Source organism: Parasteatoda tepidariorum, chromosome 7 (assembly GCF_982258835.1).
Source record: "Parasteatoda tepidariorum strain Cologne lab strain chromosome 7, Ptep-v5.0, whole genome shotgun sequence".
NCBI classification, from domain to species: domain Eukaryota; kingdom Metazoa; phylum Arthropoda; class Arachnida; order Araneae; family Theridiidae; genus Parasteatoda; species Parasteatoda tepidariorum.
The window spans coordinates 2,032,470-2,049,479 of NC_141761.1; the positions used below are offsets into that span (position 1 = coordinate 2,032,470).

General features: G+C 30.3%; 1 long non-coding RNA gene across 1 annotated transcript; it reads right to left on the minus strand.

The window, feature by feature from the left end:
- Nucleotides 1-1,415: 1,415 nt before the first annotated feature.
- On the minus strand, nucleotides 1,416-15,430 carry LOC147806705 (uncharacterized). Its single transcript, XR_015435029.1, has 5 exons — nucleotides 15,274-15,430; nucleotides 12,665-12,892; nucleotides 9,645-9,874; nucleotides 2,329-5,321; nucleotides 1,416-2,293 (listed from the first exon to the last, which is right to left on the minus strand). It is a non-coding gene; the product is annotated as an uncharacterized LOC147806705 (long non-coding RNA).
- Nucleotides 15,431-17,010: the final 1,580 nt, after the last annotated feature.

A 17,010-nucleotide genomic window follows, 5' to 3' on the forward strand; every position in this document is an offset into this window, starting at 1 on the left:
GTAATAGAGAAAGTACGATAACTTTAATAGTTACGCACATTTAGCATACAAATCTTAGTTTACCGTTATCTCGAGTCGCTTAAAACCAATTTTCATACAACTTAAAAATTAAAAATTTAGTTAATTTTGAATACTAAAAATTTTTTTATCCAGTTCACTTAATTAATTTCTAAGTTACAATACATCAATTTGACGTCTTAAATTTCTTAACAAAAGGAGAGTTCTAAATTAAAGTATAACTGCTGAGAGTTTTTACGTACGGCAATGATACTACTTTCGCTCTACCCCCCCCCCCTTCAAGAAGGTCTATTTAATCCTCGTGTTTCGATTAAATTAAGAACCGTAATCGTTTTCCAGCTGTTTATTTTTTAAAATTTTGCTTATCTGTCAAAGCAAACGTAGTTTGCGTAAAAAGTACTTGAACGTATAACTTCAATTTCACTGTAATTAAAATTTCGGCCAAATTGTATTTAAAAAGAGATATAACTCACACACCTTTATTAAAAAAAACATTGCCTATCTATCTAAGAAAAACTGTTCTACATACCATATTTTACTTTTAAACTAAAAACTTAAAATCTAAGCAAAACTAAAAATTTAGTAAAACAAAATTTTCGGAAAAAATTTTATAATTTATTTTGCGAAATTTTCTGCACAACGTTAATTTAAAAATTTTTTTTTTTACTCAATTCTGCATAAAGTTTGGTGCTTTATAGGAATTTAAGGAAACTAATTCCACCACTGAAGCAACAAGTTAGTGTTAGATGTCAAGTTAGGGTAAGTTAAGTGATTAGTAAATTAGGAATTATTTTGTTACTTCAGCAGCAAAATTAAGTTACATTAAACGTCCTGAAAATTATGAAAATTTGCTAAGCAAAAATATTGGAGTTTTATTTATTTTAAATATAAAAACGCTATAGCCTTCAAGTACTTTAGCAAAAAGAAAAAAATACTAAAAAATAGTTTGTTAATTTGTTGAAATTTTTTCCCCTCATAACACGTTAATGTCTACAACTGGATACATTATCCGGATAATGTATCGACTTTTAAATAAAAATTATCAAAGTAACTACTTGTTTTTACATTAATTTTTCAAATTTTATATTCGGCGTTAACTACACTAAGTCATATAAACCTTGGCATGAGAGTTCGTATATTAATTACTTTAACTGAAAGTTAAAGTATGTAGAACAGTAAAAATATGCGAAATTAAATTTAGAAAACCTAGAATTTGAATTTTTTCCCTTTCAAGAAGCACCTTTAATAATACTTGCGTTTCGCGAGTAAAACCTCCCCCTATTATGCTCTGTATGAACTGAACGAACTGTTCAAAAAACCGATAAAGAACTGTTCTAAATTAAAGTACGTCAGAGCGGAGAGTTTTTACGTACAGCAACGTAACCAACCGCTACCAATTCTAACTCCACACTTGCTCAGAAATTTCAAAATTTTCCGTCCTACACAAGCTTTCATGTTAGCGCTATATCAATCTCCAAATCAAGCAGAAAAATTTCTAAAAATTAATAGTAATTAAATTAATAGTGTTTAGAAGTCTACGAATCTCAATTAAGTTTTAACCTCGAATTTAGTAGCGTAGAGAATTTTCGGTTACTCTTTTTAAAAATGTCAAATTGCGATTGTAGATTTGAGTAATGCACCGATGATTAATTTGAACTAACAGTTAATATTTGGAGCGCGAATGATTCTACTTTCGCTCTGAACCCCCTTCGAGAAGGTCAATACAACTGTGTATAATCATGGTGTTTCGATGTAAATTAAGAACCGTAATCGTCCTGTAATTTGGCTGCTTATTTTATAGAATTTAAGCTTATCTGTCAAAACTAACTACGTTTGCGTAAAAAGTACTTAAACGCTTAACTTAAATTTCACTGTAATTAAAATTTCCGTCCAATTGTATTTTAATAAATATATAACTTATACCTTTATTAAAAAACATTGCCTACCTATTCTAGTAGTACACAATTTCAACTTAACATCTCAGGCACACAGATTTCCAGAACAGGTAGTCTTAAAACATTACTACAGAATAAAACGACATAAAATTCTATCATTCGTCAACTGATCTCATGCTGGGATTGAGCTACGAAACTGGAATAGAAAAAGAGCAGTAATTTCCTAAATATAGCCTAGCGGCCTTAATTCGATCAAATTTTCAATGTTTAAAGAGAGCAGGCACATTTTAAAAGTCAATTTAACTGTTATGAAATTTTATATAACCAGAGCTTATTCTTCCCATTACATAATATACTAGCTCATAATAACTTTGTTCAGCCTTTTAGAAATTTTGTCATAATAACTTTGTTCAGCCTTTTAGAAATTTTGAAAACTTTGAAAAACTTTAATAAAAGCATTTTCATATTAAAAAGCAGCAATCTGTTTTAATACAAATCCTTATTTTTTTTAAAAAATTATAGAGATTTAAGACACAAGATAGTATAATTCCTTGATTGCTAATAATGCTTTAAATTTTAGACTGGATTCCTTCTGCAGAGTTGAAAATAGTAAAAATCTGTATATTAGAGGAAAATATGGTATCGGACGAGGGGTACAGACGATTAAGAAAATGTGTACAGTCCTTGTAGACAGCTATATTTGCATTTTGTTTTATATGTGCTTCTTATAATTGTTTAATATTTTGTTTTTACCTTTTCTTTAAGAATTTTAAAGCTTTTATTAGTGAAAATTCCGTACTACAGTTAAAATTAACTAAAAGAACTTTAACATAGAACTGCATTTTTATCTTGAAACTGTTTTCAACGCTTTAAAATACTCAAAATATTACATCAGGCAAGATATTACGAAGATGCACTTTGAAAAAAAAATCACAAACAATTAGGAAAGGTACAAAATGTACTACACCTTCACGATAATAAGTTTGTAAACTTTCAAGTATTAGTTTCTTTAAAGAGAATCATTTCATTTAATTATGTTTAAAAATTTAATAAGCTTTAAAAGATTTTAAACTGCTGTTTAGTATTTTATGAAGGAATTCACTATTTTGTGCTCGTAAAAATAAAAACTGTTCTACATGCTAATATTTTACTTTTTAGAAAGAAAAACTTAAAATTTAGGCAAAACGGGAATATTATTAAACCAAAAGTTTCGGGAAAAATTACATTTTATAGATTTTTTGCGAAATTTTCTTTATACCGTTAATTTTAAGTCTTTTTACTCAATTCTGCATAATATTTGCTGTTTTATGGGAATTTAAAGAAACTTATTCCACTACTGAAGCAGCAAGTTAGTGTTAGATGTAAAATGTTAAGGTAAGTTAAGTGATTAGTAAATTACGGATTATTTTTCGACTTCAGCAGCAAAAATAAGTGACATTAAACTTCCCTGAAAATTTGCCAACCAAAATATTTGAATTTTATTTTTCTTTAAATATATAAAAGTTAGCCATTAAGTACTTTAACAAAAAATAGTCATTCATAAAAAAAATCAATTTAGTAAGTTGTGAAATTTTTTCCCCCTTCTAACTCGTAAATGGCTACAACTTTTTTAAATTATCCAGATAATACATCCAGACTTTTTAACTATTAATGTAAAAGCAAGCAGTTACTTCGATAACAATTTTTATTTAAATTTTATAATCGGTCCTAACTACACTAAGTCTATATAAAACCTTTGCATGAGAGTTCGTACATTAATTATTTTAACTGCAAGTTAAAGCATGTAGAACAGTAAAAATATGCTCAATTATACAATTAATTTAGAAAACCTAAAATTTGAAGTCTTGTTTTCCTTTTAATGAGCACCTTTATAATATCTTCCTCTGCTTAGAGAGTAAAACATTCCTCTATTAAGTTAAGACTGAATTCCTTCCTTTGTTCTTCAAAAATTTACTTAGCTATAAATCTAATTTTCTACACTAGAGGTAAATTTATATTACAGTATACAAATACATTTTTTCAATGTGTTTAAAAATTTAAATTTATTAAATTTGTATTTAGAATAGTATAGCACGTTATGATTTGTGTGTGTTCACTCTCAACTTTATGATTCCAAGTTATGAATCCGTGAAAAGTGCAGGGGAGGAGGATATTTAGAAATTTTATTTCTCACAATTTTGGTGTATAGAGTTTGTGTGGATCCGTCTAAATTCAGTTAAAGGGATTTATTACAAAACTATTAATGCATCAATAAAGAAGAAACGAGACATGTCTGCGAATTTGTTTAGAGATTTTATTTTTGAATGTTCTAGCATGAATACTAAAAGTTAATTTAAATAGTTTGAGAACTACTGTAAAACAAGGTTCATAAATTAAGCAATTAGATATAGCAATAACTGTTTAATTTAAAAAGTTTTGTATTTAAGTCACTTTTTCGAAGTTTGAATGTCAGGTTTTTATTAAAACTAAATTGTGCCAAAATTTACGATCCAAATAAATACAAATTTAGAGAATTTAAGCTTAGATCATTCTAAAGCACTCTAGCATTGTAGTACCGAAAGTATAATACGACCATTTCTACATACTTTTATTTACGATTTATCACTTTAGTTCACATTGTATTAAGCAAATTCTATTCTTTTTGGTAGAGGACTTCCTGATTGAAAAACCCCATTCTACTTCACGCTAATATGAACCAAATTATCCCTCGTAAGAGAATAAACAAAAACTAAAGTTCGAATTAAAACTTTTTTCTATAACGGAACTTTTAAGCATTCTAAAAAAATATGGTTCACAAGTTTTCTTGGTACAAGGAGAATGTCCAGTACAAATGTTTTAAATTACTGGTATCATGGCGGCGACAGTTTTTTTTTAAAAAAAAAAATGGAGTGATACAATAAAGTTAAGCAACGAGAATAGTTTAGAGTTTAGGAAAACTGCGTGCCTGAGGAAGATAGAAATATGGCAGATTTTTTGCATTTAACAGAGATGTACCTAAAACATATTTTGAAAGAGTGCGCAGAAAGCTTAAAAAGTAAATCTTTGTAAAAAAAAATTAAGACTAAAACTTTGTCGAATACCTTAAATTCCAGCAAAAGTTTAAAATATTAAAGCCAAAATCTAATTTTTTAACCTAGTATTTTTATCAATCATAAACTTTTACATAGTTAATTTACTTTCCAAAAACAAGAGAAATTATTATAGATAATATCTGTATCCGAAATCAACATCTTACAGATAACAATGAAATTTGCAATGAAAAGCACCGAAGATACGAGACCAGTCAATAGAACATAAATAACTGTTGAAGACCTGAACGCTGCAATTGTGCCAGATACGTGGCAGATAAATCGCCATGAAGTTCGTCGTAGAAGGAAAGCATGAAATCAGTAATTCCTATCGGCCATTCTGAAAACAAAAATATTTGTTACTTCCTAAGAAAGGAACAAAATGCTAAATACTTAAAATTAGTGATCTCAACACAAAAAATTGTGGCTACGACTTTACACTTAGGTGTAGCGAAAAGTCATACATACTTCTATTGATCTAGATATGTCCGTACATCAATAATGCTCTTTTACACAACTTCCAGTAAAGTTTGTCATTTGTAGCTGTTTTACTAAAATTTATAATTTCCATAAGAGGACGCCATGTCAAGGAATAAAATTTTACTTATTACGATAAGATATAAAGCAATAGTCAATCATTTAGGATGTACGTATACAATATTTCTTAAAATTCGTTAAGGAAACACAACATTCAGAAGGCTTGAATCCAAGGCAAATAGAAATAGAATTATTTCTTTTACAGATTTATCTAAATTTTCTGAGAAAATTTAGATATAACTAGAAACAAACTTGTTTTTGAGGAATGTTTAACAAAGTGGAAATCTAACTTCTTTTAAACAAAAAATGTCGATTATTTGAGAATTTAAAGACTTACTACGACAAGATTTGCGAAAATATTCCTGAATGGGATGAGTTTGGTATCGTTTATTGATTTCAAATTATATCTAAAAATTTATATGAACTCGCGATTTGGTATTAGCTAGAAATAACACAATTTTAAAAAAATTTTCATCATATTCGGATAAATATTACATGAGTGTTTACAGTAAAAGAATATAACTTGGATTTTGCTGAATTTATATAAAAAACTGATGAAAAGGGACCCTTAAGCCAAAGTAACATAGGGGTAAAATTCATCTAACATAACTGCTTCTTTATGCGATACTTATAAAAATTGTGTAAGATTGCACATAAAACAAATCTTGAAAAAAATCTAAATAGATGTGGAAATACCAATTAAAATTTCTTAAAATTTAATTCAACACTCCGTGTTATGTTAACAAATTTGCTGATTTTTTGCATCATTAAAAATATTTAGAACAGGTTTGACAAGATTTCACACAGTATTTATTACACAAGGTAAAAGGAGTTTTCTCGTTCAAAACACTTCCGTCTAAAACTAAATTACAAAATATCAATTAAGCAATATTATAAGTGAGATTTCCGTTTTAAGCTTCGAAATGGCTCTGGGTATAATTCGTTAGCCTATAAATATGATTCCAACTTCATATTGTATAATAGCTGGGGTGGCCAACCTGCAGCTCGCGAGCCACATGCGGCTCCGAAGGATTATTTGTGGCTCTCGATAAATGTACCGTAGTTCCGTTCTCATTTTTGAGCTATTATATTTTAATATTTTTCTGAATCCATTTGCATAGGTGAGTTTTCCATTTCCAATATAATTATGAGCCCAAAAGCATCTGAAGAACTAGAATTAATAAAGATGCAAGATGGACTTATGAACTGTAATTATAAGTTATGTTTTTACTAAATTTTTAAAAAATATGGCGTCTACTTTACACAAAATTCTTGGTTCTCAGCCGTGGGGGTTTAAGGGTTAGCCTTCCAATGTGGTGAACCGGACCCGAATTCATTAATGGGTGGTTGACAGTAATTTCGTTCCAAACTTGCCCCAACCACAGCGCTGATGCAAAATATCCTCAGTGGTAGATAGATCATGTGTTAGTCACCTCGCCCTCTGGCTAACCGTGGAAGGTTCTTTTAGTCTTCCTCTCCATGCAACGCAAATGCGGGCTAGTTCCATCAAAAAGTCCTCAACGAAGGCAAATACCCCCCCCCCCCAATACTTGATCCAAAAGTTCCCCCGTCTTCTAGATTCAGTCCAAAATTAAAAGGCTGCGTAGTTGAACATCACTAGTAGTAAATCCAAAAATTGGGTCTGCTGTTCAATGACGGTTATACAATATAAAATTAAAATGAGCTTTAAAATTTTTCATGAACTACTAAATGTGGGAGTCCTAAGCATATTCAATACAAACAATTTAATTCAAAAAGAGTTTTATTATTTGTTTACCTTAACTAGATTCTTATCCTCAAGGTGAAGCATTCGTGTGAGCATTTTGTAAATATTTAATATTTCAATATAATATTCCTTTATATAATAAATTTTATATATTTGTCAATGGTCAATATTTTGAGAATATCGCAGAACCAAATATGAACACATAAAATTTTATAAACATAACTTTAAAAGAACGTCTAACTGGGGAATCACCCTTTCGAAACTAATTTAGTTTTAATTTCCAAAAACCTTTCGGGCACGTTTAAAACTATTTACTGACCAATTAGTAAACTAATCTTAAAATTGAATAAGTGAATTATTCAACGTTTGTGATTCAATAATCCCCCAAACTGTGCTTTAATAATTTTTTACTAACCATTTAATATACAAACATAGAAATCATTATTTTCGTATAAACTAATACACAAGTCAATATATCAATAGCAAATCTTGAAAGCCAAACTGAAAAAAAAAAACTTTAAACCTATTCTTAAAAATTTTTAAAATTCTAATAATTTAGACATATTGAAAAAGAAATAAACTTTGCTGCCAGTTCTGAACAATTCGTCAAATTATAGACTTCTCAACTTAGCAAAAATATTTTAAAGTTTGGGTTGAGACTAAAATTTACCAGTATTTGCAAATCGAAAGAGAATGCAGATTAATTGTTTGGAGTTTAAGTTTATAAATGTTTATAAGCTAGATAGAGGATTTTTAAAAATTTTCAAAAGGATTCCTTCAAATAATTTTAAATTTAGATCGAATAACTAACTTCTAGATGCGACTATCAGCACCTTATTTTTATGCCTCCTAAATTATCAAGATGAAACTTTATAAATTTAATTTATAAGAGTTTCTTCACTCTATTTGGAGTAATAGAAGCTATGTAATATACACAAACAACTAAATTTAACGATCTCAAATATTTATGGGTCAATTTATAATTTTTATAAAAGTATTTTCAGATGATACTTATCAGTTTTAAAAAGTTAAATAGCGTTAAAAAAATTTGTCATTTTAATTTTAAACATACTTAGAATTTAAAAGCAGCCGACTTGCATAATTTTTTTATTTTTAGGAGTTCAAAAAAAAATATAACCTTTATTTGAAAATAAGAATCTATGACAGATCAGTTTTGCAAAATTTTAGGTTTTCGAAATAAATTTTAGGACTTTGTGGAACCTCTAAAAATTACGAATTACGCCCTAAAAATATTTTATAGAATTTATTATGAGTTAACAGTCACCAGAGCGAATTGTGCAGTTTTTACTTTACGCAATTGAAGCAAATTACTTTACTTTCCCCAAAGCAGAAAACTTTAAAATTAAAATACTCAAAATAAGATTCCACTGCATCAGAAAATTAGACAAGGAAATCAGGTTTAAAAACATAGCAATCTTAAAGTTAAATAAATTTGAAGTTAATATTCGGTATACCTTGTGTTAGATCTGAAGAGGCTAAAAAGTAGACTCACTACTTGATTATTTTACATTTATTTTTTGTCAAACAAGTCAGTCTAGATTGATTAAATTTAGATAAATTATAATTTAAAAAGAATATAGCGATTACAAACAGCTATAACTATTTAATCAAAAATTAGTTATCTATAAGATTAACATAGAATGTAGATCAGTGGTTACCAACTGGCTGTCCGCCAAGCGTTTTTTTTTTTGTGGCTCGTGAACTAAAATATTAGTTGTCATTTTTGCGAACAATTTTCGTAAAAAATTTATATGGGTTTAAAGTACTTTTCTTTACTAAAAAACCTAATTTCTTAGTTTCTGTGAAATTTAACTTGCCAACGGTGCAAAAAAATTTTAATCAAAATCTACTTATTTTAATTTGTAATTAAATACTTTCGTTTTGTACAACTTGATAAAAATCTGACAGTAATATTTAATGCTCCTTCAAACATAAAAGAGTCCTATATAAAATTTTGATAAAGTTGCGACCAGCCATTTGACTGATGTTTTTAATTACGGCCTTCGGCCTCATGTAAGTTGGGAACCCCTGATGTAGATGGATGTAGGTGAAAGGTTGTTTTCCAAGGATTTGGATTAGGGTAATGAGCAGAGATTATAGCAGATAGTCACAGATCTAGTTTTGAGGTTAGAAGGTTTACACGTAAACCGCATAACAAACCTTTTCAGGTTTACATTAAAAGGTTTTTGCTGAGTGAAAGTAAACATTATTGATATTTGGGATTAATTTTGAATTACCCTGTATTTAACGCTTGCACTCTTTGACAATTTTTAAGTGTTACAGTGACAGCCCTAATTCCTCAAACTAGAGAAAGAAGTTAATCATAACATAAAAAGGTATCCAGGGTTAAAATATAAGTTATGTAGGAAAAAAACTCACCCTTTTCTTTAAAAGCACTTTAGATGCATTTCCAGCCAAATATTTTCATTGTCTCGTCACCAGATAAACCCAAACATCTAGCCGAATATTTCCACCGTCATTATTGTAGTCACATCTCCAAATAAAGTGTCGTTCCATGCATTTAGGCAAATATTTCCACCATCATTATTGTAGTCGCATCTCCAGATATATTCTCCATAAAACCACATCCATGTAACCTGGATGAAAATCTGTAAGAGATTGTGATATTACTTTAAAAAAACTAAAATTAAAAATACTTAAAAACGTCTTAAAGAGAGATCAACATTTTCAAGTGGTCAGAAGTTTCAGAAAGTGGTCAGAAGTCTTCTAAATCTATGTAATTAGTATAAAAACACAAAAATCAGAACTTTTCGAACATTTGAAAAACTAAATAAAATTTTGCACTAATATTAATCTTCAATAGAGTTTATTATATATATATATTTTTTTAAGAAGTCCTAGCATTACCACCACAATTATTGCCAAAACATTTTAAAATCATTTCTTATTGTTGGCTTGCGTCGCACTAGAGCTGCACAATTTGTTATTGGCGACTACCTGGGGAACATACCCGATTAGGATCCAAAGACATGCAATCTCCAATTTTTGGATGGCTCTGCTTCGGTAGCCAGACGACCAGCGCGAAGTATTGCACCTCTCGGTGGAACAGTTTGACGAGGACTTTTTTGTTCTATTGGAAACAGTGTCTTGATGATCAGTTCACTGCGGGACTTGATAATTTGTAAAATATGTTTTGATACATTAATACGAAGCACGAAGTTATTATTAATCTTTTTGGAACTGAACGCTGCAATTACCTGAATTTAAAAACGAAACACGACATAAAATAGGCAAATAACCAGAGTTCAAAATAATGGCAAAAATGAGATTTAGAAAGTCGTAAGGGAGACAAAATATTTCTAGAAACGCGATTAATGAAGCTTAAATTGCCTTTAGTTTTTAATTATTAAAAAAGTAGCACGCTTTGGATAGAGTAGGATAATTTTTTTTATTGTGTATTTCCTTGTATTTTGGTCACAAATAGAAAAAGCGCTAGACTTCATTGGCATAAAATTGTTTTCTTAAAATCTTTCATTGTAATTAAAATTCCCGACCTACGAATAGCCTGGCAAACTTAATTATTGTAGGAAAAGTAATACAGTTTAATAATTATACTTAAAAATAGAGAAATAATTGAACATGAAAAAAAGCTTTAATTTAAAAATTTGAAATGAGTCTTTGAAATGCTTGGGAGAAAAAATTTTAAAACACTAAATGAGAAGTAGTAAACAATGACATTACCTACATTGTCAAACAAAATGCAACTACCAAGAGTGGTGGATAAATTGTGAAACAGTTTCCTAGCATAAAAATGACTATTGCATTTAGAAGGTCCGTATGTGCTGTATACGAAACTAATGGTTGCTGGTTATTAATACTACAAAAACTTAGATTCAGGAAAACTATTTTCTAACTATACTGCGATCACAGCAACAAGAGAAAATTCTTTTTAAAGTTAAACGAATTTTCCTTTCATAAAAAAAGCATTGAAATAAATAAAATAAGACTAAAAATTTATATAAAATGTTGATTCGGAGTAATAGATTAAAATATTAGGATATAAACAGTTTCTAAGAAAAAAATATTTTGCAAATAAATTATTTAACCTTACGTTTTAAAAAAAATCAAAAGTTAGAAAATAAGAAATTAGCATCGATTTTCTCTTTAGAATTTTTGCAAAAACATTTTCGTATGGAATGATAAAATTTGAAAAAAAAAAATATATAAAACTAACATAAAAATTCAGTAAATTGATAACGTATCTCAAACGCTTTCAAGGATTCTAAAAATTAAGTATTATAGTTACTTCATATTATTAAATCCTTAAATACGATGCACATTTCAACGCTAGCAATTAATATTAGGATTAAATATTTCAAGCACAACAAAGCGTTTAGGTGAGTTTACCTTGGAAAACTAATAACAATAAAGTGCTACGTGTAACTATTTATTGACTACTTATTTTCAAATAATTTTAAATTTAGTACGAATAATTAAGTTCTAGATTGACTATTAGCACTTATGCCTCCTAAATTATTAAAACGAAACTTCATATAAATCTAATTTATACGAGATTTTTCATACTATTTAGAGTAATAGAAGCTGTGTAATATCCAAAAATTAAATTTAATGAACTGAAATATTTATTCACCAATAATTCAGAATTTTTATTAAAGTATTTTTAGGTAATAGACTAGTACTTATCAGTTTTAAAAAGTCAAATAACGTTAAGAAAATTCGCTCATTTTAATTTTAATCCTTTGCTTAAAATTTAAAGGTTACTGATGTGCAAAATTCTTTTATTCTTAGGCTTTGGAAAAAACAAAATAACAGATTTTTGAAAAAATGTACGACAACTCAGTTTTGCAAAATTTTAGGTTTTTGAAATAAATTTTAGGACGCGCATGCGTGTGTTCATAAGTGAAAATAGAGAGTCCCGTGCAGAAAGTATTCCAAGTGTTTGAATTTGCCATTTAGTTATCACAGTGCAGAGAAGATTTCGCCAGCGTTACAATCAAGAATCTCCAAATGAAAACATACGCAGATGGCATAAGATGCTCGAAGAAACGGGAAGTTTGTGCAAAGGGAAAGATAGCGGAAGGCCACCTACCTCAGAATGTTTGACAAGAAAGGACTACCGCCTAGATGGGGGTCTAGTTGACTAAGGAAAGTTGCATAGAAAAATCTGATGCATTTATACAAAATGTTGAAATTCCTTCTAAATTCTGTGTAAATTTTATCTATACTTTCATTAAATAGTTATAGCCGTTTGTAATAGTTTATATTAATTTTGAACTACCCTGTATTTAACGTTTGGAACCTGAAGATCATTAAGTGTTATAGTAACAACCCTAATTCCTCAAACTGAGGAAATTTTATCATAAAAACGTAAAAGTATCCAGGGTTAAAATATAAGTTATGTAGGAAAAAAAACTCACCCTTTTCTTCATATACACTTTAGATGCATATCCAGCCAAATATTTTCATTGTCTCGTCTCCAGATAAACCTACACATCTAGCCGAATATTTCCAGTCATTATTGTAGTCGCATCTCCAAATAGTGTAGGTCTTTCCATGCATTTAGGCAAACGATTCCAATATCATTGTAGTGGCATATCCAAATATATTCTCCATAGAAGTATTTTCCATGTAATCTGAATGAATATCTGTAAGAGATTGTGATATTACTTTAAAAAATTAAAAATACTTAAAAACGTCTTAAAAAGAGAAACATTTTGAACTGTTCAAAAGTCTGAGTTTTCTAATTCTACGTAATTAAAATTAAAATACAAAAATCAGAACTTTTCGAACATTTGAAAAAAACTAAATAAAAATTTTTATCTGACATTAAACTTCAATAAAGTTTAAAAAAAATTTTAGTCCTTCCAGCATTATCCCCACAATTATTGCCAAAAAGTTTTCAAATTGTTTCTTGTTGGTTTACGTCGCACTAGAGTTTTATAATTGACTATTGGTGACTGTCTGGGACACATCCTTAAGGATGATCCAAAGAAATGTCATCACAATTTTGATCCTCCGCAGAGGGGATAGCTCCCCTGTTTCGATAGCCAGCCGATCTACGTGCGAAATCCAGCACTTTTCGGTAGAACAGCTTAACGAGGACCGATACCGAATCTTTGCAGGCCGATCAAAGTGGTCACCCACCAGCACACTGACCGCAACAATTAATGCTCGACTTCAGTGTTCTATTGGGAATCATGTCTTGACGATCAGTCCACTTCGGGACTTATTCATGACTTGTACAACATGTTTTGATGCATTTATGAGAGGCACAACGTTATTAATCTGTTTCAGAAATGAACGCTACAAGTACCTTTCATTTAAAATGAAACATTGTGTGAAATAAACTACCCGAGTTCGAAATAGCAGAAGTGAAAGTTTTATTTGGAAACTCACAAGGGTGATAATATATTTCTAGAAATTCGATTAATTAAACTTAGAAATTGGGTTTACTTTTTAATTGTTAAAATATTTAGCAGTCTCTGTATAATGTAGGATATTTTTATGGTGTACTTTGTATTCTGGTCACAAAAAACAAATTTACTAGACTTACGATATGCATAGCATAGAATTGACCAGAAAGGTAAATTTATTTAAATTTAATTTTCTTAAAGTCTTTATTATAATTAAGATTTCCAACCAACGAAAGTAAATACAAAAATAAGTTTACATAAATAAGTGTTTTGTACAGACATACAAAGAAATCAAAATCCTAAAATTTTCGGCAATAAAACTGTTCCTAAAGTTTTTCAATATAGTGAAACTGGGTTTTAAGAGGCTTTTAAAGTTGTGTAATAATTTCTGTGTTTTTTTCATAAAGACTAAACCCTAGATTCTGTTTTGTGTTTATGATCAATACTAAGTAGCAAACCTGTTCATTTATATTAAAAATTAATTTCAAACTATACACTTTTAAAATCCATTAAGGTATCAAAATACACAGAGTGGTAAAAATTTGTATACCATACTCACATTTTAATATCCAGGATTGGCTAGGAGCCTGCAAACTTAATTGTACGCAAAGTAGTACAGTTTGATAAATAATTAAACTTTAAAAATAACTTTAAGATAAAAATTTGAAATGAGTCTTGAAGGCTTTGTAGAAATAGTGTTAAAACCCTAAATGAGAAGTAGACTAGTAAACAAGGACATTACCTACTTTCTCATAAACAAAATTAAAACTAACAAGAGTGGTAGATAAATTGTAAATCTTATCGACTTGTGGGAAAAAATAAAATCATTGAATTTCGTTGCTCCATATGCGCTATATGCGAAACTAGTGGTTGCCGGTCACCAACCTTAAAAAAATTACATTTAGGAAAAGAATTTTTAACTATACTGCTATCATAGCAGCAAGAGAAAATCTTTTTAAATTTCAATGAATTTTCTTTCATTAAAAAGCATCTAAGAACGTAAATAAAATAAGACTAAAAATACTCAGTTATGTAAAATATTAAAACCCTAATATTATAATCTATTGTTCCGAATAAACAGTTCTTAAAAAATATTTTTAAATAACTAGTTTGACCATACAATGAAAAAAAGCAAAATTTTGAAAATAAGAAATTGGTATAAATTTACTTTTGAATTTTTGCAAAATAAAATTTTTGTATAAATTACAGAATGCTAAAATTCGAAAAATTTATAAAATTTTAACATAAAATTCAGTAAATCGATAACATATCTCAAACGCATTCAAGGATTCTAAAATTAAGTATTATAGCTACTTCTTATTATTATATTCTGAAATATGATGCACATATGAACATATAGGATCAAATATTTCAAGCGCAACAAAACGTTTAGGTGCGTTTACATTGGGAAACCTAGAACATCAAGTGCTACGTGTTACTTTTTATTGACTACTCATTTTACGCTAGTTGAACTGCTACAATATCCTAACTAGAATACATTAAACCACTTTAAGTATAATCAAGCAAAATTTGGTAACCCAAACTCCGTCTGGTTAATTTGAAAATTACTAGGCGAAATTATTCATACATTAAAATAAAGAAAGTAAACTTACCTGGTCGAATCAAACTTCCCGATTGCAGGGCACACAAACTTCAAATCATAGACAGATTATTTACTTTTGTTTGCAACACCGAAAATTAGACTCGTTCGTTGTAATGGAACTGGACAACTGATAAAAAAATCGCCTCGCAGTCGACGAAAAATTAAATATCGCACTCTTATATAGGTTAAAAAAAACTTTGCGTGAAATTACTTCCGGTTGCTGGTTTTTGCTTAATAAGTGAAATTTCATATGGATAGAGTCTCTTTGTCCTAATGGTATTTTCCTTCCACCAAACGTTGTGAAGGATAGAGATGGTGGGTTCGAATCTAGCCGTAACCTGGTTGTATTTTTGGACTGAACTTCCTTATTTTGTGATATCTCATTTTCCACTTTACCAGAATTTATACGGCATTTCTTTGTATATATGAGCTCATAACCCTGATTATGTATGAACCGGGGCCTCCCTTACAGAGCGGTATCACTCGCCAAAAGCTGTGCAGAGCGTGGAGGTAGTGGGTTCGAATCCCGCTGTTACACTGGATGTATCTTCTTGCTGTCCTTCTATTTGACAAAGGTTTATAAGTCTAAATTGAGCACACATGCCTGCAAATGTATGTAAATCCATTAAACCACATAAATAATATGCATGTACTATGAATAACTAGTTGAGGTCTTCATGGCCACTGAGTATTGTCAATCCGCTAAACATTCTAAAGCGTAAAGGTCGTGGGTTGGGTTCCCACTTTAATCCAGAATGTATCTTTCATTCTTACTATACGATTTTAATTAGTAACTTGTTGTGCCCTGTTCTTTCTTTTGAATTAAGCACATAGGTCTGTATTTATTTATTTATTTGAATGCATATCCAGGCTCGTATGCTCATCACAAAGTACGACTTATAAGAGCATGTCAACTTGAAGAACAGATAGTACAAGTAAGAGAAAGATATCATAAGTTGTAGTTCATTTACGTCGCACTAGAGCAGCACAATGGGCTATTGGCGACGGTCTGGGAAACATCCCCGAGGATGATTCGAAGACATGCCATCACAACTTTGATCCTCTGCAGAGGGGATGGCACGTCCGCTTCGGTAGCCCGACGACCTGCTCGCGAAGTCGAGCACTTTACGGTAGCACAGTTTAACGAGGACCCTTACCGCACACCCTCGGTCCCTACGCAAACTGATCCAAGTGGGTCACCCACCCGCACACTGACCGCAGCCAGTGATGCTTGACTTCGGTGATCTGCTGGGAACCGTGTCTTAACGATCAGTCCACTGCGGGACAAAAAGATATCATAAAGATACAGGATTGATATCAAACGGATATCATCCAGGTTTATGACGGAATTCGAACCCGCCACGTCCAAGCTAACCGAAATGGCGGGACCACTCAATCAGGGAGGCCCTCTCTCAAACCTGTAAATTTGTGAATTTCGTGTCGATATTTACTCGTTTCAATTTAAAGAGTGGCAGAAAGTTAATAAACTTGTGCTTCAGCAGAAAAAGTTATGCTATGTATTATGCTATATGTATGAGTTTACGAGCTCTCTGGCTTATGACCCAAGATTTTGTATTAATTTTAAAAAGAGAAGTGAGTAGTTGGTTTGATTTCTCTTTCAGGACTTTAGTCCCGCAGTGGACTGATCGTTAAGACACGGTTCCCAGCAGATCACCGAAGTCAAGCATCACTGGCTGCTGTCAGTGTGCGGGTGGGTTACCCACTTGGATCAGCCTGCGTAGGGACC